This window comes from Topomyia yanbarensis, chromosome 2 (genome assembly GCF_030247195.1).
Source record: "Topomyia yanbarensis strain Yona2022 chromosome 2, ASM3024719v1, whole genome shotgun sequence".
Taxonomy (NCBI): Eukaryota; Metazoa; Arthropoda; class Insecta; order Diptera; family Culicidae; genus Topomyia; species Topomyia yanbarensis.
The window spans coordinates 13,909,212-13,936,428 of record NC_080671.1 but is presented as its reverse complement, the minus strand read 5'-3'; the positions used below and the strand labels follow the sequence as shown (position 1 = coordinate 13,936,428).

The window sequence follows — 27,217 nt, the reverse complement described above, 5'->3', positions numbered from 1 at the left end:
TGAACGGGAAAAATTACCAGTGGAATGTTGAATAGGGTTTTTGAGGGTTTTTTGACGTATTAGTCTTTAAATTAGACACGAAATCACAGCTGACAGGGGTAGCAGTAGGAATATTGAAACCATTTTCAATAAGGTTCCATTGTTGGGGAGGGGTGATATTTAGACGAATTTAGCAAAACTGGCAACTAGCACATGATGTGTTTGGATTTTCATGAGCGATGAAAAATTGTTAGTCTAAGCCTAAGATAGATAGTGTGCTGTGCATTGCATCAGGTCTACCACCCAGGGCAATGATTTCATACTCTAGTCGTAAATGGATGTTCACAGTACCGCTGTAGCCCAAAATACTCTGACGTATTGCATTAACGCTGATAGTTATTACAAACGTCGTGAAACTTGATTTATTGCTTATATAGTATAGTTGCCAGTCATAAAAACATAGCAAAACATAATAAATCCTTACTTTATTATCAATTAACATTAGATCAAATAAAAGCGACTGGTGTCCACTAAGGCGTTGATATCGCCATTATCTTGCTCAGGTCAAACCCAGCCTAGAGGCCGTGTGGCATCCGGGTACAGAAACCAAGAAGTGGTCCACTGGCATCCTACTCCCATGCAGGGCCGTCGAGAGCCGCGTCGGGCCCCAAGGCTTGTACTACTGCTGGGCCCTTTTAAACCAAAGCCCTCTAGTTCAGTATGAGTTAGTTTCTCTTCAGCCATGGAAAACTCGTGAGTCCGTGGTTTCTATTAGTCTCCGGTTGACTCATATTGCCACATCCACAAATAGCGTGCCAGACAAGTGAATTTCGACAGCTTCTTATTCCGTGGTATCCAAATCGGGTAAAATTGCCATAGCTACAAGTTTTTCAATTTGCGGGTACCCAGGAATCAGGAAGCAGTAGCGTCTAGCTCAAATGGCACGTTCCCCATGTTGATCGGAGATTTGTACCTTGCCATGAATCCCCATGAACCCACCCTTTCTCTTCTTTTGTTTGACAAACCGACTGTCGGTTTCTGATGAGGCGAAGCCGAAACGCAACCGTGTAACTTTCTGACTTGTTGTTCAACATAGTGCAGAATCATTCGTTCAGTGACTCTCGGACCGATAGGTCGATCTTTCCAGTACAGTGTATTTTTATAAAGAATAGTGATAATCCGCTGTTAATGTTATCCTGCGCATTCTCCACCTAGTCCAAGTTCCTTTTGTGTATGCGCGTTTTTTGTATATGCGCGTTTACCGTTATTCGACCAGCGGAGCAATGAAGTGTTTCTTTTTTAGTAAGCCGCCTGGATATCGTTATATATACAAGTTAAGTAACGCTATAATATTACATTCCCCATTATTGTCTTTTATACTAGCCTGCACTGCACAATAGGCCAACGCAAAATAACCTGATAATGGTTTGCATCAAAGCGAGACGAATGTCGAAATAAAATCGCCGCTGAAATCTAACCCACCCTTCGCAACCGGGCTATTTATATTTTTCCGGACCAAAGACAAGAAATGTTTGAATCTATTGCAGATTACTCAAGTTCTGACGGAGTAATATTTGGCTGCGCCAGAACTATCGAAAATTTGTCCTAATAAGGGACCATTCACAAATTACGTAACGCTTTTAGGGGGAGGGGTACCACAAATTGTGACATGTTGTGACATATGGAGGAGGGGGAGTGAGCTAGATCGTTACGTAACATGTTTTTACTGAAGAAAAAAAAAATTTTCCCTGAATTTGTTACGTAATAAGAGAGGGGGTAATTTTTGCGTAACGTAAATTATGGATGGTCCTAAGCTTCGGGTGGTGGGAAATAGTTTGAAGTAGTCAAATGATATTACTGGTTAAGGGCCTTTTACGAATGAGTATAGAGTATATGTACCATTTACTCGGGTTGAATGCGACGGGGACATCTCTGATTCAACTTTGAATTGAGCTGATCTCTAATCTAACACATGGGGTTAGCTGTTTAAAAACCCCACACTTCGACCAATGAAGATACAGGACAGCTTCGTTGTAAAGGAACAAAACCGAAGGAAGCAGCTCTTGGTCTGAGAATACTGAACTCAGAAAAGAAGCTTCCAGCACTTCCAGGGCCTTCAAAAACCCCAATTGTCCCCATATCTCAGTCAGAGAAAGAAACCAGCACTGGCTTAATCAATTTCTCTGACAATGTGGACCGTATTTGGACAGCTTTAAATATTTCTGACCCTCTTCAAAGCATTTTGATATAGAGATAGATTCTCCCCGCAGTAAAAACGTCTCCGAAATGGCCCCTCCTTTCAGCGATTGTATCCTTTGATGGCTAATTCATCGAACGAGGTCACGGATTTAAGCACTGTTCTACAGTGGAATAGCAGAAGCATTATCCCGAAAATTGATTCTTTTAAAATCTTACTAAATAACTTGAAATGCGATGCATTTGCACTATGCGAAACATGGCTCACTTCAGAAATAGACCTACACTTCCACGATTTTAATATTATTCGCTTGGATCGAGAAGACTCGCACGGAGGAGTACTTTTGGGGATCAAAAAGTGCCATTCTTTCAACCGAATCGACCTCCCCTCGACACCAGACATTGAAGTTGTTGCTTGCCAAACCAGAATTAAAGGTTGCATTGCTTCCACCTACATGCCTCCTAGAGCCTCAGTTGGCCACCGACGGCTTGGCGATATTGCCGAATTCTTCCCTACACCGAGGCTAGTTTTCTGATTTTAGCTCCCACCGTACGGCATGGGGTGACCATTTTGAACACGCGTGAAATGACACGGATTCCGGACCTTCCAGCGTGTCCGAACACGCCTTAGACCTGTCCCTCTGCTCGACATCGCTCCGGTTAGATTGCATGTGGAAGGTAATTTCTGATCCCCACGGCAGCGACCATCTGCCAATCGTAATAAATATTGCTAACGGTTCAGGGCCACCGAATACAATCAATGTTTCGTATGACCTCACACGAAATATTGATTGGAAAAGCTACGCGTCCGCGATATCCGACAAAATCGAGTCCACATAAAAGCTTCCTGCGGAAGACGAGTACGGAAAAGGTCGCCGCGTATAAGACCGTCCGGGATGACCGGGAGGACAGTACGCGACACCTGACACGCGAATGAAGAGTTTGACAAAAACTAAGAAACGAGGTTACCGGCACCGGTTCGTTGACGGACTGACGAGAGAAACATCGATGAGAACGAGAGCGTGGAATATTCAAACTACTGGATATTCGATTTCGCCCCGGATAAGAAGATCTACCGCGCCGCGTCCCCTTATGATAGCACGTTCGAAAACCTTTTTCTCCTATCATGTAACAATAAAGCCCCAGGGCCAGGCAGAATCAAATTAAACTTGTTGAAAAATCAGCCAGACTCTACCAAGAGACGCTTGTTGAATTTATTTAATATGTTTCTTGAGGGTGACATTGTCCCTCAAGACAGGAAGGTCATTCCCATTGAAAAACCAGCCTCCGATCACAATTCGCATCGACCGATCTCTATGCTGTCCTGTATACGGAAGTTGTTCCAGAAAATGATCCTATTCTGCTTCGATAATTGGGTCAAAGCAAATTGCTTACTGTCAGATACACAATTTGGCTGCCGCAAAACGGCCTCTGCTAACAAAGAGCAGATGTTATCAGTTTTCTTAGATATTAACCATTTCATGCCCAACTTTTTTCTAGTGCACGTAGGATTTCAAAACTATTTTTCCTTGAAAACGGTGGGGTCAAGATGCACGAAAAGCCATTTTTCATCAAAATAGGTGCTTCCCTCGCAGCTTCTAGCACTCAATTTTTACCTTCCAAAGCTCAATACAAATCTCCTAGAATAATTACAATAGTTCACTTACGTGGAAATCGTAGCCCAATGCACTCTAAACTGATAAGTTTTATCAGTTTTCAATAATATTGAACAATAACGAAGATATATGAAAAAATCATTTTTCGTCGTCAATGTAAACTGTCCCTGGCAGGACTGCTCCATTGGAATCCAATTAGACTAATTGCAATAACTTCAGTTCTAGAGCTGATCCTTGTAACTGTTAGTAATCAAATGAAAGGCAATAATCACGATTATTAGCCTTACTTGTTTTTGTGAGCAAATCTTGCCTCAATCAAAAGTTATAGCTATTTAAAAACGTTGTTATCCACAAACAACATGGGCATGAATGGGTTAAGGGGGAGTTTCGCTCGCGCGTTGCGGTGGCATGCCGGTCAGTACAAAAAACCGAATATTTTAAAAACCCTTTGTCTGCTAATTTTTTTTCTTTGAATTAAAAGCTGATAATATGCAGCGTTCTACAACTTAAACGGCATGAATATCACATGAAGATGCCGATTTAAACTGTATTTGTTTGAAAAATTGTTTAAAAAATAGCAGAAAGAGTTAACATTTGTTAAACATTTTTTTCGACAATATCTAGACTAAACATGATGTGTAAATTTTCAAATAACAAAAAATATTATAATATTTCTAACAACGGCCAAATATTTCTGGAATATATTTACGGATACCATTTGTCATAAAACCTATCAATTACAATGTTTTTGACTACTTCTTACATACAATTGTAAAAATTATAATAAACATCGAAAACTAAAAATGGAGCGGTTCCAGCACTACATCAAAAGGGCCTATCGTGGTTAAAACTAATTTTTTGTGTTCCTTGACCCCTAAAATTTTAAAAACATATTGTTTTCGAATCCTATATAAGCTAGAACAAGTTTTATATTAGCGTAAAAATTGAAATTTTCGCTCAATTCTTTTAACAAAATTGATATTTTTGAAATTCTCTACGTGTTCCAGCATATCTAAAGATTAGAGTGGGGTCAAGTAGGTCAGTTTTGTTTGGCAAGGTCGTGCGATGGTATTTTTGCACTGATTTTGCCATTAAAAAAATGCAAAAGATGCATGAATTGCAGCATAGAGCATAATGCTTATCAAGATTATAGCAAAATTTCCGAAAACGTCAGCTTCCTCTATTTTTTGGGAAACGAAGATACTTTCATTACAATGCTTTTTCTTTAAAAAAAATTGTATAAATTATTAATTTCTGAGTGCTACTTCAAAAGTTATAGCATTTAATATATTTATTCCCTTGTTTATTCCTCATATTTTCCCCATAGTGCCAATGTCAAAAACTTCAAACGAAGTAGGCGGAGGTCTGAAATTGTCCAAATGAAGTGAAATTTGGCTTCTGAGGTTACTTTGACATTTGTCCCTGCCTTTGAGATCTAAACAAAATTGCGATATCCTAACACACAGGGACACACCTCTAAAAACAAAGCCAATATATGTTCAAATTTCAAGTATATGCTAGTCCGAAATGAGCTTGTTCGCACCATAGATTTTAATCCTTAGCATTCTTAATATTATATATTTTGTAAGTATTGCTTATAGCATTCCCAATAAAATATAAAAGCAAAAATTGAAGGTCAAACTTAGTAATTGACGAGAAAAACGCTTCTTGCTAATAAAATGTTGTGGGGTTCTTTCTCTCTCGCTCACTCTTTTACTACACAATCCCTTAACTCAGCTCAACTTTAACGATCCGAAAATTGAAATCCAACCGTTCCCATTTCCGGACCCTCGCCAAACGTATACACACATCAACCTTCCTCCTCCGTCTGCCCCTTCAGTGCTAGTTGAAAGATCAAGATTCGGTGACCTTCCGCTTCTTTGGTGGTTTCCACCAAACTAATCTTTGTGGCTTAGGTAATTATTTCCCGCTCTATACTGCTCGGATGTTGTCCGCAACCGCTCAGTGGTAATCGAGCGATGGGAACTAGCCACCAGTAAAACCGTCCATTCAGCCGTGTGGCTTCAGAGAATAGGTTTTAGATTTTTTTGTCTTTTTAGAACATTCATGTTTGCCTGTGCAGCTTCGCCCAGTCAAGAAAAAGCCGCTACGACGTTCAAGGTAATTTTTCATGATTTCATTTCCTTTATATTTCACATCAAATTATATTAAAATTTTCCGGGGATTTCGGAGGTTTACCGCGGTCATTAGTGCAGCGGAAATTGAGACAAACTAACGCTGAGCTTTTATCGCCCCTTTTCGGGTGAAATTCCGTGTGTTGCGGTCCACAGTGCTCGAAATGATGATTGAGTTGAAAATAATTTCTCAATAAAAATAATGATTACGTGTGGAAGTAATCCCATAAAACAGATTCTTCCTGCTTGAGGTTGGTCCGCTGTGATTTGGAAGGAAGCTTCCACCGCACGTTTCCTAGTCAACCTGTGTGGTCCACTGGTTCGAACATCAATTCGATACTGTCTACCGTCGATCCGAACGCTGTTACTTCATCCTACAATTTTCGGCTCAAGCATTATACCTACCATCAGGTAGAGAGGCTGTGAGACAAAGATAGGTTTTAGAGAGCGCAAGGTCCCGATTACTGCTAGCTGGTGGTGAGTATTTTATTTTGATACCCTCCTTCAGGCCGATAATAGCCGGATTAGGGGAGATTATTTCTCAAAAGTTCAACACCGCACCGCACCGCACGAAACGCGCCAAGAGCATTCGATTGTGTTTATTGGCGCGGAGCTATGGGTCTTATGATGGTGATGTGCCCTCAGTCGCAAGCTCGATAACGGTTTCAGAGCAGGGAGGCTTTTCGGATATTTATTGAATTAAGTATTTTTTGAAAGGGTGATGTAACCATAAGGCAGAACAGTAAACGCCGAAAAAATGCTCTTAAAATTGTAATAATTTAAGGGAACTCGGATAAAAACAAAATATATCATCGTTTGCTTTTCGTTCGAAGTCACGGTTGAAACAGGAAATAGTTTTTAAATTAAAGATGGAATAACATCCATAAATTTGGTGGGGTTTTAGTATTTCCATAAGCCATTTGCAATGACACCAAATGATTTACGAAGTCATTAGGCTGAATAGGTATTCAATGTTGGCATTTGAATACATCACCAGGTACGACTAGTTTCGGTAGTAACAAAAATGTTTGTTGTATACTGATCAAGATACTGATACTGTATTTACTAAACAAAAAAGAATGTGTTAATCCATTTACGAATAATGTAGATACCAGTAAGTATGTTTGCATAACAATACACGCCTGTGCACGCAGGCAACACGTTACCATAATTACCCTTCGATATTTTTAAATGTCAACCCATGTCCAATCACACGCTCCAATTGAGCCCGCCGTTGCCAGAAAAAAAACAACCTTCTTTCCAGTCGCAAAATGTCGCTTCGAATCACTGAAGACTGGGCCGAGCGAAAAAAAACGCATCACGAATCAAGCGCAAAGTAATCACAAGTAATCACGTTCCACATCGCCGGTTTCGCACACATATCTCGTGTCCCCTCGCGTAGAACCGCCCATCCGACCGAGGCGATCGATTTCGAAGGTTCACACAAATGAACAGAAGAGAAAAAAACACAATCGAACCGATCAATCCGATCGCCAAATAGCGAGAATATCGAGGTATCGATAATTGACGTTTGGCATGAAAATGACACCAGCGTCAATTTCGCGTTTCCTTTCTCCCAAAAGAAGCACCGAAAACTGATCGAGCAACATAGTAACAAACGTGTCTGAAGCCCGTCCAATATTAGTAATGTTTATTGATGCCGTCCGGTTTCCAACGCTTGGGAAACTGCGCCAGTGCCGCCTGCTTCGATCAAGTGGGTGGGAATAGGAAGTGCGGCTGTTCCAGATGCGCACACAACTTTCCTGCCAATCCCACCGGATTGGCGCGGGACCGCGCGCGGAAGAAATGCTCCAGCTTTAAAATGTTCCACACTGCTTCAGACGGGCGGGATTGCAATGAAAGGAAGAAAAAAAACTGCACAGAACTGTTGTAATAGCAAATAATAATGAAAGGTAATGAGTTTGGCATTTAACATTTCCCGCTGCTCGCTCATGCCAATAACGTAGCGGTGCAGCGGCGGCAATCGAGAGCGATGGAGTATAATTTTAGCATCGAATCGGTTTGCCCGGATCCAACTCCGATTGGGTTTGGAGCAGGCAAAGACAACGCCGGCGGTTTGTCGATTTTCATTCGTTTCACTCGGGAACTGTATTTCTTTTCTCAGCGCGAATTGGCATTTCGCGCAGATTCCAATGCAAAATGGGCGGATCAGCTTTTTTGATTGAGAAAATTTTTTGAAACAGCGAAACTTAATTGAAAGTGAAGCTACATTTCTTTCTTGAAAATGTTAGACTGGGCGAAATTGCAGATTACAAATTCTTGCCTACCTAGCTTTGTGGCCGAGCTACTCCGTCTTATAGCGTTTTACAGGTTAGTGGAATCAGACCGGCACGGGGTTTAAAACTTTTCGGGGTACCAAGCCTATATTGCCTGATAAGGTCTTATAATGCGCCAGACTTTTCAGAGATTTTTTGTGACGGTTAATGTTAATGAAACGCAAATAACATACATAATTTAATTCACATTAATAAATCTTGTTTCTGGGCCAACAAAGCCAATCACAACGCCTGCGTTAACCAACTCGGCCTATTGTTTTCGCATAATTCCAAAATGACCATTGAGGATAAATACTTGGAAAATATCGTCTACTGGGCCTGACATATACGTTCGTCAACAGTAATATAGTTCTACGTATGTTTAATTCATGAACCTATAAATTTTAATCCAGATTGGACATCCTTTAATGTATTGACAAGTTAAATTTTATAACAATACATACCAGAAGAAACCCGCTTTCCCATATTTATGTAAAAATTAATGGAAAGTGATAATAATTCTATTCAATTTTATTTAAAATTAAATTAAGAGCTGCATAAATGGCAATGCTGGTACTTTGTGTGAAAAATCTTGTTTTCGCCGACTAGCATCGGGTACAATAGTCGTTACTCTTCCAATCAGGTGACGCAATCGCGCTTTTTGGCGAAGGTTGTATGGATTAAGAAGAGTTAATTTCCTTGATTATGTGAGATGCAATAACAAAACGTAATTCACGAAATGGCTAATTATTATTCCAACAACAAAGTAGCAAAAATCGTATTAGGGACAGCAACAGATAAGGTGGATAACGATGATAGGGAAGAGAAGAACACAAACTTGCAACTTAACGGGAACAATAAAAGATCACCGCCAGGCCACCATGACGACGGCTACGCCTCCTTGGATCCGCAGATAATCCTTACAGAGGCCGGACTCGCATACCGTTGTTAACTGTAACAGTACACGGAAAAAAATTGTTCCCGAAATCGTGAATAAAGTGCCATGAATTCTGGTACAATCACCATGAACAAAAATCATGTGTTTATTAATTATGATCAATTTTCCTTCAGTAACGACAGCATAACGCTTTTATTAGTGGTCATATTTATTTTTGTTTTGTGAATTTCAGTCACGGTTTCCGCCATGGTAATGACAAATCGATTTTCTGTACGTGAAATAGTTCACAACCTTATGAACATTATTCAAAGGATGACTCATGATGTTATTCGTAGATTTAGTTCACAAAATCAAAACATTCAGGATAGTTTTCCATGAATTATTTCACGGAATTTGGAATTTTATTCATGAATCCATTCAATCCTCTAAACTAATTGATGATTCCAAATTCATTAGTCAAGATTCAATTTCCGCATGTATTCGTCAACTGTTTCATGATTCCTAGTATAATAGTCCCGACTGACCACCAAGCCTGCCCGTGACATAAATCACAAAATTATAAAATAATATTCATGTATACGTGAACTGGTTTATGAATCCTAGTATAATAGTAACGACTTACTATTCATGCTCGTGAAATAGTTCACAAAATCATCAAATACAAATACATTATTCACGATCCAATATCTGTGTTCGTGAAATAGTCATCTCAATCATGAAATATTTTTCATGTATTTGTGAATTGGTTCATGATACCTAGTCACGTTTAGTCTACCTTCTGACGTCGCTACGTCGCACCAGTGAATCAAGCTAGCTATTGTTCTATATCGGTGCGCATACAAATTGTATCATTGCCCCCGGCTGCGGAGTGAAATGAGTTTGCCAAATGAAACAAAAGTGCCTCTGCTACGGGATAACACGATTTCGATCAACTTTAATAAAATTCGTATTAGACCCACAGTTCAGGAAGTGGACCAACTAGTTAAAGCGAAAATGGAGCTTAACCTCGCTGAAGTTACGTTCATTCAGCTACATCACGTAAAAACTGTGTTTTGATCACGTTTAGAAGCTTAGCACAGGCCGAAAACTTCATTGCAAAGAACAACATGCAACACGTGGTCGAATTTAATAACACCAGAATCAAGAGCCCCGTGCATATGGAAAACTACATGGTGGGCGTGCGTATCCATGATTTGGCTTCGCGCGCGAAGGAAGATTTCATCAAACGAATAATGTCGCAATATTACGAATGACACCTTCAGATAAACCAAAAACAACGATCCAATTAACCAATAATGCAGGTACAACCATCACGACAACCGCTCCTAAACCAACAACTAGCATCGCCAATAAAGAAGCAAATACCGATGAAGACGGATATACAACAGCGACCCGTAAGAACAAGAAACAAATAAGAACCTCTGATCGTGAACATCAAGAAAGCAGTACAGATCATGACATGGACGGGAACGATAACGCGAGAGAAGGCAGACTGAATGACCCCTAGGCAGCTTCACCGCCAAAGATAAAGATCTCAACACGCAGCAGCAAACTGCGTCAACAAGATCTGACAGACCGACATTCTTAGAATTTATTTTTTTTAAATTTACATATTGTAAAAAAAATTAAAAAACCCACGGCTCAGTTGTGCTAACGCATTGAGCCGTTTCAAATAAAACTTTTAGAAAAATAGTCACGTCTGACCATTCGTGCTCGTCAAACAAAATCAGGAAAGGGATGATCCATAAATAACGTAGCATTTTTTGAGTGATTTTTAACACCCCCCCTCCCCCATCGTAGCAGTTCGTCACAAACTTCTATATAGCCCCTGGTAATTACGTAGCTTGACCGTAACCCTCACCCCCCCCCCCTCGTTGTTCCCGTAAAAAATTTAAAAAAATCAAACATGATGTTAGTTAGAGGAAACGGGTAAGATTCTCGTGACATCAGGTCAACCCCTATTCCCCTTTAAAAAAGCTACGTAGCATGACATGACCCCCTACCTCCCTGTCGTCACACATCATCACAAAATACAAAACTCCCTCCTTCCCCATATAATACTACGTCATTTATGGATGGTTCCAAAGATTATTCATGTATTCGTGAACTAGTTCAATACTCCTAGTACATGATTTACGATTTATTTTATGTACTTGTAATATTTAGAATATATTTCTGATCATTTTCGATTTCATGCAACATGGTAATGGAATTTTCACGAGAACTCTCACAAAATTTGGGGTATTAGTCGTGGAATCATTTTTGTGCAGTAATAGGTATGATATAAGAAAACTATTAGGACCTCGAACATCGTTATTCATTTGATAAGCTTCAGTGTGATGTCTTGATAGAAAACGAAAACTACGTTGATCACCACAAATCCTGTTCGTGATATAGTTCACAGAATAAAACTGCTGATATCATGAGCATGAGTCACATTACTCCACGTGTCAAACTCGAAAATAAGCTCTAGAATTAAATATCACGATAACGTGAATAAAAATTACGAAAATCGTGACTATGATCATGAAATCATGAACATAAATCCCACAACTCGTGACATAAATGTCAAAAATCGTACCTAAGATCCTGAAATCTAGAACATAAATAAACATAAATCATTACTAGTTACTAGAATATCACGACAACGTGAATAAAAATTTCGAAAATCATGACTAAGATCCTGAAATCATAAACATAAATCACATTACTTGTGATTTAAATATCAAAAATCGCTGCTAATATACTGAGATAATGAATATGAATCACTCTACTCATGACTAAAATATGACGATACGAAATTACGAAAATCGCGACTAAGATCCTGAAATCATGAACATAAATCCCGCTAGTCTGAAAGAAAAATCCGATAGTAAACTCAAGACTAAAACAGCACGGTAGCGTGATGATAAATCACAAAAATCGCGAATAAGCTCCTGAAATCATGAACATTGTTTCACTGTAAGCTGCGTATTCCCAAATTATGAACAAGAATTATAACAAAAACTAAACATGTCCAGGGAACAACAACAGTAACCCAACCAAACATTCGGATGTAACACCGGGGCGAACCACTTTTTTGGAAACACAAATAGTTTCATAAATACGAGGTTTATTATTCACAATTTCAGGAACTTTGTCACGATTTTCGTAAATCATTCAGTTCACGAAATCGTGATCTTTTGTTTCATGAATGAACGTATTTTTTCCGTGTAACATCAATGAAGTAACATTAGAGATTAGTGAAATTTATTCTGCCAAATCTCCGGAACTAGATGACATTCCAGTTTCTTTTGTTACAAAGCGCCACGGTACGTACCGTAAACCAGGGTGACTTTGATCATGAGGGTGACTTTGATCACTCGAAACTTCTTTCGTAGATCACTTATTAAACCAGAATAGTCTACCGAATCATTTTAATTTGAAATGATTTTTACTCTAAACTTATAAAATACTGAATTGTTATACTTTTTGAGTATATTGTTCGGTTTTTGGATACAAAAACTACAAAACACCGAAATTTTACTTTACCTTATTTTTACGAATAGCTTCGAAAAGTGTCTATTTTTTATAAAACAAATAAATCTTAGATTTGAGCAAGAGCAATAAACTACAAGCGAGTTTTTTATTTTCCTTTAGAGTGGGATGTGTCAAATTTACTTTTAAGAGTTTGTTTATTATAAATATATTTTTTGTGAAACTAGTTGGCAATTATTTCAAATTATTTTAAACTAAAATTCGAAACATTTTTTTATTGCTCAATATTCTAACGTGTTAAAATTGATTAAACTTTTTGTATATTGATAAAGCACTGAAATAAACAATTTTAGCAGTTCGAAAGCTTTTCAGAATATTTCATTCTAGTTGGACACAAATTATACGAATTTTGGTTACTCGAATTTTACAGTACATTGAAATACTTTATATACTACCAATTAACATCTATTTAACAATATCTTTCCAGAATTAGTTTAAACAAACATTTGAATGAAAAACATTGACATCAATAACTTAATGTTGGTGAACATGCAGGTTATCAAAGTCACCCCGAAATACGAAAACTGACTTGAACTTAAAATCAGGTTCAGGAAAGGTTCTAGCACGGTAGCAACTATTTGTGACCTTATGGAATATATTTATCAGTCGCTGTATGATAAAAATTCAGCAGGATTACATTTATTAATTTATTAATTTGAAGGAGGCCTTTGACACCGTCGACCATGATTTGCTTATTCAAAAAATGGAAACATATGGCGTCAGAGGAATTGCTATGTCCTCGATAAGGAGTTACCTTACAAACCGTTCACAATACGTTACAAAACAAGATCACAAAAAAGTCCCATTGCTTCAATGTTCATTGGTGTGCCTAAAGGCAGTAACCTGAGGCCAATTCTATTTTGAATGTTCATCAACGATCTTGCTAACCGCAGACTGCAACGGTAAAATTCGACTTTTGCTGATGATACGTCCGTATTCTAGAGAGCAACTGAATATAAATAAATTCAGCCTTACGTTAAGGAGGATATCATCCGCCAGAAAGAATATTTCGCAACTAATAAACTGTCATTAAACCTACGGAAAACCAAGTTACATTCACCAAGAAGAAGAATTTCAACGCATGCACCCAAACAAGACAAGGGCACTTGCAGAAGCAGCAGTCAACTAACACATTTACCCTAACTCGTCGTTTCTCCACCCTCTGCGAGACGATCGCAATTCCAGTTTGCCATCAGGTATTGTCCGGTGGCTTTTGTTCATCCCACAGGCGTAGTCTCTAGATTCATCACTGCGTCGAGTTATATGTCGAATAATTGCAATATATAGGATTTCATTGCAATTTTTGATTGAGAATCCTGATTGTTATCACATCAATTCTCTTGGCCGAACTGAATTTAATTTCGTTGCAATACTTATGCTTGAAAAGTGTTCGTAGGGTTTTTACCACTACTTGAGTTGAGATTCACTCAGTCCAACTGTCCCTTCATTTCAAGATGGTCTAGATACTTCTACAAAATGCTTCGAATTTCGTACCCAAATGTAGCAAAATGCAAAACAAATCAACTTTTAACAACTTTAGGAAAAAAATATTTCGCTATTGGATTTAGTCAAAATAGCTTAAAAAGTCTACTTCTTGTTATTTCACCAATTCAGTACATTGCTGCTGGTGCTAGCCTACTACTGTTGTTTAGAAAGCGGTCTCTTCCGATCGACCGGAACAGCAACAATCGTATTCTCCCGGTGTTTGTTGGATGCTAGAGAGGTAAGCTTTCTAACAACCGTAAGGATAAATCACCAGATTCTTAGCTCCCCGCAAGAATCTCGAAAGGCAGTGTGCTTCCCAGATGAAGCCGCTTTCCTTCCCTCTCGCTGACTGTGCAGAAGAGTAACACACGTACGGCTTATTTTCCACAGCAAGATGGGCTGGTGCTTTTGGATTCTTCGTGGTTAGCCCAACTAAATCGACAAAACAATATTTATAACTAACTGCAAACATTTTTTTTCCTTTTATGGGGAAAATTTGCCACAGCAACCACAATTTTATTTAGTTCTAAGGGCTGTCCATACTTGCTATACATGTTACATTTTTACCGAAAATTTTATAGTCATGGCATAGATCAGCGGTTCTCAACCTTCTTCGTACCACGGACTCCTTAGAAATCACCTGCTGCGAACCCCAATGGATAAACATCGATTTTGTATGCTATCAATGTTATTTTCAGTTTATTAAGAAACAAGACTTGAAATATCAATCTGCACTCGGAAAATAAATTTTTCTTCGCGGACCCCCAGCAACAACTTCACGGCCCCCTAGGGCTCCGCGGACCCCAGGATGAGAATCACTGGCATAGATCATTGCTTGGTCAAAATATTAAATTCTATGATAAATATAATTGATTTTATTAATCCACTATGCTACATTTCTCCTTAATTAAGGTAAAAACTATGTTTTCTCTATTAAGGTGAAAATTGTTTAAAACCATCTTTGCGCGTGAAGAGCACTAATCCTATAACTACATTAGTTATGGAATTTGCGTTTCGACTTCGTTTCATCAAAATCCGACACTGACGGTTAGTTAACGAACTAAGCTAGCGCTGAATAATCGTGTGGTGATTGGAAGGATTTGTAAGACAATATTTTTTTCAAGTATCAAGAAGTCACCGGATTAAAATGAAACTACTCCTCTATTAATCAAATATAGGTGTTTAAACGACATATACAAAAGAATTACTTTCCATAAGCAGTACATATATTTTTCTGTTGAACCCCAAACTTCGGTCTCTTCAACAAACATCTAATTGTTTGTTCCAACCAAAATTATCAAAAAGCGCATTTGCACGCTAAAAAGTTTCCTAACATACGGCCTATTCAATCCGCTGTCAATCTGAGTGTACAGTCAATCTTCTCGGCTAACGCGGAAAGCATTTTGCCGAGACTTGAGCCGTTCCAGTTCATCGGAGTCAATCCGAGGCCCGAGTTTATTGGCCCGTTTCAATCGCATCCTATGCTGGCTGAATCTACTAGCACAGCCAAGTACATAGACGTTCGATTTTGCAACATTTACGTTTTTGCACATCGCCGTCGTCGTCGTCGTCGTCGACGACGACGTCTTTCACCCTCGCCTTTCGTTGATGCTTCGGGAGGTAACCGATGCACACCTTCCCGAGAGATCAAGAGAACCAAACCGAGCCAATTTGCAGATGGACTTTCACGGCGCGGGTAGAGTGGAGAAAAAAAAAACGAGAGCATCCTGTTTGGATGTAATTTAAATTGTAAATAAATCATTAAACCAAACCGGAGCAAAAGACGACTCCTCGGCTAGAATTTATTTGAGACGGTAATCGTTTCGTTTTGCTCCACCAGAGCCAGGTACACGGCTGGGTCACAAGGGGCTCGGAAATCCTAGCCCCCGGGGGTTTTCTTCAGTTCTGCTCTACTACGGGTCCAAACCAAGCGGCCCGGTCGGTGGTGCGACTGGCGATGGACTTGGACTATGTGTATGGATGTGTGTGTAGTTGTATGCGTCTGGTTTCGTGGTACAAAAAGAACATTGTTTTAGTTTGAAAGCTTCGGTTTCATGTTTTATGTACTGTAAGGGGGATCAATGTGTCGGTAGGGGTGTACCTACATAGAGTACATAGGCAAAGCTCCAGCTCCGAAAGACGACCACGATGACGACGACGACGAGGACGCTGTACTGTTGTGATGGGGACGAGCATGGATTTATATTTTGCCGCATTTTAGCACTTTGTTGTTTGCTTGGCCGTGCGTCGTGCGACTTGTGGTGTTCCTTCAACTATTCTATCTAAAATCACGAAATGTGCCTTCAAGAGTTTCGCTTTGATTGGTGGTATTTCTCATGGTTAGTTTTTTTGTCTTTCATGCCACGGATGTAATACTATCTATTGCTATATTTACTTGGCCGGTCACGAAGAAGAGTGGAATGTTTAGAATTCCTCTTTGGAGGAGCTTCATCAGATGTTTGCATTGGTGGCTTCGACTTTTTTGCAAGTGGTATCGTGAAATGTGACCATGTTTTTGTTTGCTCTAGGTTAGCGGATTAATTAGGTTGTATAATTATAAAGGTTTGTGAGCTTAGCAAAAAATTGTCCTGGTGATGTTAATGGCTTTGCGGATAAAGAAATAGTAACATGATTGAAAAATCGTACTTTCACAAATAGATTTAGTAGCACTGTAAACATTATATGAGATTTCACAAGTCTAATACAGTCTGAATTTAGGAGAAAGAAATGCTTTCCAACGAATACCAGATGCTCTGAATTTTTTTTCAATATTTATATTTTTGACTAAAACTTAATTGGTCAAGTAGCACGTTTCTCATATTCTTCGAAGACTTGTGCCTTGCCAAATAACATCTGTTTGTTGTTCTGCTGGAAAAGGATAACGATAGTTTAAAAATAGTAACAGCACAAAAACAAAAAGTTAACAGAAGTACATTTACTCCCGAAAACATGACAAATTCTACTTACATAGAAGGCACCCTCGAAAAGTATCCTTTGTTGGTTAAAACAGAATTCAACAAATAAACTACCAGCACAACTGGATAAATATTGTAGTAAACATACGGTTTCTAGAGGATATTCATTAAACAGACGTAAAAATACTGCAGTGTTTTCGCTGGTGGCGGCTTGCTTAACATAACATTCCAGAAAATGACATAGCCTTGACAAAACTTCGTCAACCTTTAAACACTGCTTGGTCAATAAATCGATAATAAATCGATTTAGAAAAGACCCCACCGTGAATCTGCCAAAAGATTGTCAACCCACGCAACAGAAAAGTGTTCTTTTCCATTCTATACTGGTATCCGTTCTAAATTTAGGAACATTGACTAAAATTCAAAAGCACAAGCAATGCATATGGTTGTGTTTCTGTGTTGGTCTTTGAATGTATCTTTTTGCAAGACTACAAGTGCGAACATGTTCTTGGGAGTAAGAATGAAATAATCCCATACTTTTTCCAGGCACTAAAATGGACCAATTCGAATAATTTAGTTCTGACAATTCTGCGAGCTTATGTCCGGGAAGCCTCTGGAAGCATTTTCAAAGCGGATGAGTCTCTCCGTTTGCTGCTTCTATGAGTAAATTTGTCGAATTTATCCAAATCGCCCAAAGAATCATTGTTTTTAAAAGACTTAGATTCAAAATCACAACTTTCTCTCCATCGGCAACAACACAAGGTTCTAGTACAAAAGTTTGGGATGAACCATTTTTTGTCTAAATCTAATAGATTTGAGTTTGAGACCCCAAATTTGCCCAATTATTCTACTGAAATTAAAAAAAACTGCGTTGGTATAAGGGAAATATCCAAAATTAGGCACGGACCTTTCTGATTTGGATGAAATTTGGCACGTGTCTTTCACATGGAATATGATATATTGTTCACGGGTCTAGAGTCTCCTTTTGATCCAAGATGAACATTGGAGAAGGGCATATAAAGGGTGCGACGATAAAAAATTGGTCTAATTAAACATGACGCATTTTTGTCGCGCATTACAAAAAATAAAATATTGATTCAAAATGTACAAGCGCTCGTGACCTTTTCGGTAACATAAACTTCAAACGCGAGCATGTAATTGCCATCATCTACACATACTTACGACCGCGATCTCGCAAACATGAAAACACCCCGATGATTAAGTGAATGTTTCAGCACTAATAAACTTATAAACGCGGTCTCAAGCGAAAACCTACAAACGCCATTTTCGCGCGATAATGATTCAGTCATGTTTGGAAATTTTTCACCTTCGGTCTCATCAGCCTAGGTCCATGCGTTCAGTTGGACCAAAAAAAATTACGCTTATATTCACTAGGCAATACGTTCCATGACGACATGACTGGGAACTCTAGTAATATGGGGAAATTTACTCTCTTATAGTTTCTGAACTTTACACTAATAATTAAGCATTAGATTCACGGTACGCGTGCGATTATTGTAGAATACACGCGAATGTGAATGGTCACACAGTTACAAAATCGAATATATGCCTGCAAAGTTACAAGCACGTTAACATATAAACACTCGAGCCCTTCGCGATAATCCACACACACTTGTACCCGTGAACTCACAAGCAGGATAACGCATCTATGACTAAATGACGTTTTAGAATTTAAAAATATTCAAACGCGATCTCGAAAGTAAAGCTGTTGCCGGCAAATTGGTTCGATAAAGATCGTTGATTTCTTAAAATTAATGTAACTTTAATAAAATATTGAAAGTTCAAAAACAAAAACAGTACAGCGGTCAACAAAGAAGAAAAATAAATATAGACAAGCTTTTAAACCTCCACAGGCAACTTTTTTTGTAATATGTTAATGAAGTCTAAGAATATGTTCACAGAAAATGAATTACAACAAAAATGCAACTCTAGAAACTAGAATTCCAACTGAAAAAGTTGTGAGGCCAGATAAATTCCTACAATATTACAAAGTTTGTAGAATGGAAATGAATTAGCGTTTTACATATCCGAACCAGAACACTTCAAAATTCAAAAGTTTACTTAAGTGAAGTAGATTTTATTTTGTGAAATATCATTAACTCATTCCCCGCAGCACCGTCTTTACACATGGACACACTGGACCAGGGCCAGGGACCCCGGGATTTTAGGGGCTTTGCTCTTAGAATGAATAATTGTTAATTTTTTTAGCGTATGGGTAACAATGTTTGAGTAGAAGCTCGTAATCGCACATTGCACTGTATCCCAGGTGATCAATATGTTTAAAGAGCATCAGAACGGCATGACTATTGAACCGATTCAAATGTCAATCTAATATTTCGATTCAAGTTTCAATTTTTCAATGACACATTTGGTACACTCTGTACACAAAGTTAGGAAGGTATCGGACTTTAGCCAACCAACCAGAACACCTTGTTTGGCAAGCGATCTGCGGATGTGGCAAAATATTCATTTATTCGTCACATCTGAGTCTGTCAACGGACAAATCTACATGGAAGTGTCCAAAACTGACTTTTTAAAGTTTTAAGAAGACTCGACACTTTTTGGGCGGATTTGGCATGTTTCCATTCCATCCATCCAGAACCATTAATGTTGCTTTTGTACTATAATCCGCCCTATCACAAAATTTGTAAGGCGTCGTAATGAAGACAAACGTTCATGAAATCCCAAAAATGTTTACAAATGCCCTTGTGAATGTGTCTACACGTATCAAACCTAGCTTTACCCTGGATTTGATTAAATGTGTCAAGGCAAATGAGCGTGCATTTGAGGATATTTGTAGAACCTCGGACATTTAGTAGCGCAAATGTTTTTATAAATAATCTAGTATTGTGGTTTGTTATCAAAGTATGTTTCACACAAGCAGAACATTGTTGTGCTGTTAGAATAAAATAATTTAAATTTAGTTTTTCCTTGCTTAATTCATAACCTCAGTTTATGGACAAATGACGAAAGCGGAGGCAAATTATGCGTCGCAGAAACGTGTACTCGGCATCTTTTAAATTCCGGCTTTTTTACATTATTGGCAATGTAACGAATTGTACCGATGACATTGATAGATTCGAGAAATTTATATGTTTCGCTTTGAAAGTAATTTTAAACTAACTTTACGTGACAGCTAAGCTATTGAACACTTCTAATATCAAATAATGAAAATGTTAATTAGAGACACATAATTTTTTTTTTTTTTTTGTTTGATCCGAATTGTTTTGTGCGGAAGGCACACTACTTAACCTAAAGTTACTTTTTGGCGTTTCGGAATCTCCTCATCAGTAACCAGCATAATGTTAGTGCCAGTTAAACAGTTCTAGCTATTAACCAGCGCCAATTTGGGTGCTAGTCTAAATTTATCATCTGACTGACACCAAGATGATGCTAGTTACTGATGAGGAGAATCCGCTAAAAACTAGCTAACGTTAGTTTAATAAAAAATGAGAATGATTTAAATACCTTTCTATAATTACAGTAAAGAGCGTAAATTTTTGTTTACTCCACGAGATTTGCTGTCTGGACTCCCTAGAAATGGGTGGCATGCTTCTTTTCGCTCGGGTGCTGTTAGTTCAATCGAAGATGGCGTCGAAACATCAAGCACTCCGCGAGCGTGTTGTACGGTTTCACATAACGCATGGTCATCGAAGAAAAAAGTAGACCACTTTCGAGACGAAAACGTGCCCGTGAGTATAGCTTAACGGATCCTAGCATCTCTGAGCGTGGAACGGAAGGCCGGTAGCGTCCGTACGGCAAAGATAATGACGGAGCAGAAGAAAGAAGCGTTGAAAAGCTGTTCGTCAACAAGGACGGAACTAGTTTTCGTGACACCGGCCGAAAATATCACTGCTCCCATACCTTGATTCGCCAAACCCTCAAGATGAAAGACATCATCTGTCGGAAGAAGACTCGGTTCCCCGAATACACGGACGAGCAGATAGCGATCGTGAAATCACAGTGCCGGTGGATGACGAAGAACTACCGCGGGACGTCGTTCATGCTGGACGACGAAAGATACCTTCCGCTCTCGAAGACCGCGATTCCAGGAAATGACAGCTACTATTCCAATGACAAGTCGGTCACACCCTTCGTAGTAAAATATAAGTTTAAGAATAAATTTGAAAAAAAGTCATGTGGCCATATCAGACAGAGGGATATCAAAGTTTGAACCACGGCGGTCTGGCCATCAATCAACAAAAGTGTACCAGTTGGAGTGTCATGAAAAAATTCTGCTGCCGTTCTTAAAGGAGCATCATGCGGACAAGGCGTCCATTACGCCAAGAAAACACTGGAATATGTTGAGCAGAAAAAGATACCGTAAGTTCCGAAAGAAAGGAACCCGACCAACTTGCCCCAGTGCCGTCTCATTGAGGATTTTTTCAAATTCCTTAGTGCCCTAGTGTACAAGAGACGGCGCCGGTGGTTGAGTGGTAAGCGTGACCGCCAGTCATTCCAGTTGTCCTGGGTTTAATTCCAGCCGAGGTCGTTGAGATTTTTCTGAGGTGAAAAAATCTGTGGTCACGTCTTCCTTCGGAAGGGAAGAAAAGCCGTTGGTCTCCGGTCCATGAGTTGATGGATCGATATATAGTCCAGATAGTGGTCACCTCCCTGGCGTCGGTAAAGAAGAACTAGAATCCAACTTCTATACTAGGGTGTCCCAAAATGACAACATGTTAAAAAAGTCATCGGGCTCACTTCTTAAATGAAAGGTTAGGGTATTAGGACCACTTTCTTCTTCGGAGTGAGTTTGCTAAAACGCTTCCTACTGGTGGCGACTTTTGATTTTTTGAAAAATGGGCCGATTTTGGATAAAATTTTAAATTTATGCCTGTTGAAGTGGTCCTGAACTGTCTTAGATTTTTTCAGCATTTTTTTTATTTTTCTGGAGATCCAAACGGAGTTTGGTTAGCTAGTTTGTACAAATTTGGAATTATAAGAGCGGCATGGCCATTAAAACTTAGTAAAAAGTGAAATTTTTGGTGTTTTTCAGTATTTTTTCTTCAAAACTGGGTATCTACAAAATTTTTAAAGTACAGAAAACACTTTATATAGTTGAGCCGAATTCAGGGGCGTAATTTTGCTGAAGAAAGTGTATAGCTACGGCCAATGGGGTATAAGTTATTTACGTTTTTGTTAAATAACCTTTTGACATTTTATGATATTCATAAAAAATAACACTGTTCTACAAAATAAAACAACTTAAGTGGGCTTAGTCCGCATATTATTTTTCGGAAAATAGAAGGAAAATGATGAAAAATGGCGTTTTTCGCTTGTCTCTAGTACATCAGAATCGGTTTTTATGAGCATTTGACGATTTTTTTTAAATATTTTCTATATTAATATCCACCTAGTGGGTTTGAAAATCACTAAAATTAAACAAATACGTCGAGTTAATGGCAAGTTATGGCGTATAATTGAAGGCTGAATTGATTAACGTACTTACATTTTGTATATAAAGTCTTATTTTCGTGTTAGGAACTTTGAAGTGGAGAAAAATGCAGAAGAGTAAGGTGAGTGCTGAAAAACTGATATTTACTGTTTAGATCACATAATTCCGAAATAGTCAAATTTGGGGCAAATATCCTCGAAAAAGTTTTACAACAGAATACAGCGCATCTTCTGACACAATCGTTTTGTTGAAGATGCCTCCTAGAAGTAATTATGGAGAATTAACTCTTCAAAAAATAATTAGAGACTTGGCGTCATTAGCAAAGTTATTATTTTTATAATTTAAGTTACAAAAAAGTCATCAGTTGCTCATTAAACCTCGTCCTGACATACTAAAGACGTACAGAAAACGTCATTATTCATAATTTTCCTTCTATTTTTCGAAAAACAATGTGTGGTCAAAGCACATTTGAACTGATTTACTTTTTGGAACAGAATTATTTTTGATAAATTGCTAAAAATGTCAAAGGTTATCTACCAAAAACTCATACCCCATTAGCCATAGCTATACACTTTCTTCAGCAAAATTACGCCCCTGAATTTGGCTCAACTATATCAAGTGTTTTCTGTACTTTTAAAATTTTGTAGATACCCAGTTTTAAAGAAAAAATACTGAAAAACACCAAAACTTTCACTTTTTACTAAGTTTTAATGGCCCTGCTGCTCTTATAATTCCAAATTTGTACAAACTAACTAACCAAACTTCTCCGTTTGGATCTCCAGAAAAATAAAAAAAATGCTGAAAAAAATCTAAGACAGTTCAGGACCACTTCAATAGGCATAAATTTAAAATTTTATCCAAAATCGGCCCATTTTTCAAAAAATCAAAAGTCGCCACCAGTAGGAAGCGTTTTAGCAAACTCACTCCGAAGAAGAAAGTGGTCCTAATACCCTAACCTTTCATTTAAGAAGTGAGCCCGATGACTTTTTTAACATGATGTCATTTTGGGACACCCTATTCTATACTTACTAACAAAATATCCTCTTCCCGTGATACTTGTGGAGTGCGCAGTAGTATATACGTCCTCTAGCAAAAGCAAGTATCGGACTAACCATTCCTTCCCTTTCCTTCCGCGATCTACGTTCGGGCCTGGCCAGCGCCGGTATTGATCAATAAACACTTTAGGATTACCAGGAGTTGCACATTGAAAGATGTTTTCGCTACTCCCAAGCATAATTATCTACTGATTCCCTGTGCAACTTCAGCTAGTCCAGATCGATAACGGAGTAGCAGCCAGGGGTGGTCGCACAAGCTCAAGCTCAAGCTCAGTGCCCTAGTGTACAAGAATAATTGGCGGGCCAAAAATACGAAACAGTTGACCAGCAGGACCCGGAATTGTATCCGGAAGGTGAATGTCAGTGTCGTCCAGCGCTCTTGTGAGAGCTTCGCGACAAAGTTGCGTCGTACGGCTGACCAGGGCCCCTTCTCCAATATTCATTAACATTTTTTGAAGAATAAACATTATATTTTTAATAAAAAATACTGAATTCGTTGATTTTTTTTTTACCTACATTACTGAAAAAATTCTCATTTTTTATTGAACACCCGTTAAGTAAAAGTTAATGGGTATAAATAGTGTACATTCGAAACCTAAATTGGATGGCGGAATAAGAATTTGTATACAAAGTTTCGTTTTGAATTTGTGCATTTCTAAAGTTAAATAATTGTTCGAAAAGGTTTCACATGTTTCCAACAAGTTTGCATCGTCGAACAAGTTTTCCAACATAAAACAACGCAAAAAAAATTAGTGATAAATTCTCCTAGACGTCATTATGAAGAATCGTCAAAAAAGTAAGAGACTTGGTGTCTTCGGCATGTCTTTAAAAAGAACTTCGTTGAAGACATAAATGCTTCGAGTATGCAACATATCGAGATATAAAACGATATTCACGAGATCTTCTTAAGCTTTTAGCTTTATCAACATAAATTCAGTTTTTAGCTTCAGGGATACAGATAAAATGGGTATTTATTATTTCTATGAACTCAGCAGAAGAGATTTATCATAAACAGTAATATCAGAATAACCCAATACCCAAAGTTTTTTTGTTTTGTTTTCTCATGTTTTTGCAACCAAACAATTTGAATTTTTTTATAGCAAATTGAAACTGCGAATGATGGAAAAAAGAAGTTGAATAAATTTCATGATAAAAACTATAATTATTGGAATCAACATTCATTACATTCCATTCTCAAACAATACGACATTGATTTACTTATATTCGACCTATCTCGATTTCCTCAATCGAGTAAAGCTAAACTCATGAAAATATTTTGCGACCTAAGCGTCTATTCACCCGTATTTTGCATTGCAGTCAGTTTGACGTTAGCAATGTGCGAACCCCTAGTGTATGCATGAAAACGCCAGTAAAGCGATATTTGAACCCTCTAGTTCTTACTGGTCAGCATGATCGCCTTGTACATTAAGTCTGCTACAAAATCTGCCGAAACAAACGGTCACATTCCGCATCAGAATGTAGTACTATGATTTGCTATGTTTAATTGAGCTGACAACCTTAATCGCAACGAAGCGCCACCATTGCGCTGAAGCCAACATAATACAATGAAAACGATTAATTAGAATAGAAAACACATGCTGAAGCAGAACATGTTTACTATTAAATACACGGACTTCATTGATAGCGAACTATTCACTATTGATTATTGTTTTGGTATTATCTACTTTACTTTCCGGGGCAATAAAAATTGCCTTTTGACACGTGCATACCATACCGCAAAGCTACACCTATTTAAAAATAGTTGAGTTTACTTACTTTGAGCGATTCAAAACACGTCAGCGCCACCTCAATTTGCTTCAAAAATAACTGTCACTGCAAAAATTTTCACTTGACGGTAAAATTATCCCAAACACTCATTAGTAGTGTCACTGCACCAAACAGCAAATCCTGTAACAACGAACAGTTGTTTTGATAATTTTCTCCGTCCACTCCTCGCACAGGCCTTCCTTTTCACTCGTAATTGGTTCTATCGTGCATACCATAAAACATGCCCTGACCGCACTACCTTTCCCCTCTCGCTCTCTCTCACACACCCGTTTAAATCCCTTCTGAGATTCCACGTGTTTTCCACGAAAAAACAACTTCCACCAACAACCACTTCTTGCACATCTAGTTCAGGTTAGCACTCTTTTTTTTCGTTTGTTTCGATCTCTTCCTCCACCGAATATCCCAAAATTGGAACAGAAAAAATCTTCAGCCTTTTTTTATTATTGCGCATCGAGTATCGTCTTCACTGGCGAAGCCGTTTATTTCGCCTTGAGTCTTCTACGTTTTCGTTTCCTCTGCGCCTACTTCGGATTCGGGATGCCACCCGAAAACAGCAATCTCCGTTTGCCGGTGCTTGAGCCCAACTTCAAGCTTTGCAACTTCTTGACCCAGAGTTGTGGACCAGCGGGCTTCGGCAAGCAAGAGAAAAAAAATGAGAGACGGCAAGCCTATGCTGGGATGCTGTCCGTTTTGCCGGTTTGGTCCAGAAAAGGCAAAAGAATCTATCCACTTCACGGGTTTCACCTCTCACGGTTCCCTTGTTCCACTAAACTAAACACACCGAAGCACTGGTGAGCCACGATCTCCGACAACATCGGCGCACTGGGAACTACGGACTGCTACTTTGCTTTTTACAACTTGAAATATTTTCCAATTTCCACTGCAACCAGCAAGGCACAAAATATCACTTCTCGGCGTTGTAAGCACTATACGGTATGAGAACGAAGGCACACAGCTCAGTTATTGCGACACGAACTATACACACTCCACTCGCTTCGACAGCAAAACTGAAATAAAAACATAACAAACCGCGAAAGCACTAATATGGCTGCTTCTTCGACTCCAAAAACTTCACTCTGCCGTACTATGGATCATTCTCTTCGAACCCTCTCGCATTTGCTCGCTCTATAGGGGGTGATCATTGGATCGCTCTCTTCGAAGTGAAGTTTCTCCCACACGAATACCTGCAAGTGCAAGTGACACGCTTGAATGGTAAAATATATGAGCAAACGTTAGGTGGTTCTCTTCATTACTCTCGTTCGCGGTACCTGGAATAGCATATTGCTTGATCTCTGCTTTTTACGTTTTGCAAAACATAGGGTGTATCTAGAAACATGCAACGGTCTGGGTCCGATCGAGACGGAGAGTATGTTGTCACGCATTAAAAATTGTACTCGTACGCATACATTACAATCGAATTTATATTACATTTGCTTATGAAACATAAAATTGCCGCATCGCCAAACTACCGCACCGCACAGAGGAGTGACTAGAACAAATTCCTAGCCAACAACCAAAATATTTTTTTTTGATTTTCAATTTCGTTGTATTTTTTTACATACCTAAAAGCTGAATAACGTGGCAAAATAAGGAGTATGTCAAAAATTGTTGAAGATTTTTTACATGGATGTAAAATGGTGATATTTTATGGGGTTTTTTAATCATTTTAATTATATATCCAGCAATATCGCTTTCTAGTGATGATGACTGTATTAAGTAAGACAAAATTATTGCAAACATAGTTGAACACAACCATTTGTATAACTTCAGCCTAAAACTAACTGAAAATATTAGTGTAGCTGTGCATTGCACCAACTTTAAAAAATACATTTTTTTAACATTTTATTCCAAACATGAATGATAAAAAAGTTACATTATACGGCGAGATCCGGCAAAGTTGCTGAAGTAGTATTACAAAACC

The 27,217-nt window shown here is 38.5% G+C and overlaps 1 protein-coding gene across 1 annotated transcript in view; it reads right to left on the bottom strand.

The window, feature by feature from the left end:
• The window catches only part of LOC131678706 (coiled-coil domain-containing protein 85C-like), a 157,729-nt gene extending 131,420 nt beyond the window's left edge, over positions 1-26,309 (bottom strand). The window contains exon 1 of the mRNA XM_058958974.1: positions 25,285-26,309. The gene's annotated coding sequence lies outside the window, so the exon portion shown is untranslated. The remainder of the gene's footprint in view (positions 1-25,284) is intronic.
• Positions 26,310-27,217: the final 908 nt, after the last annotated feature.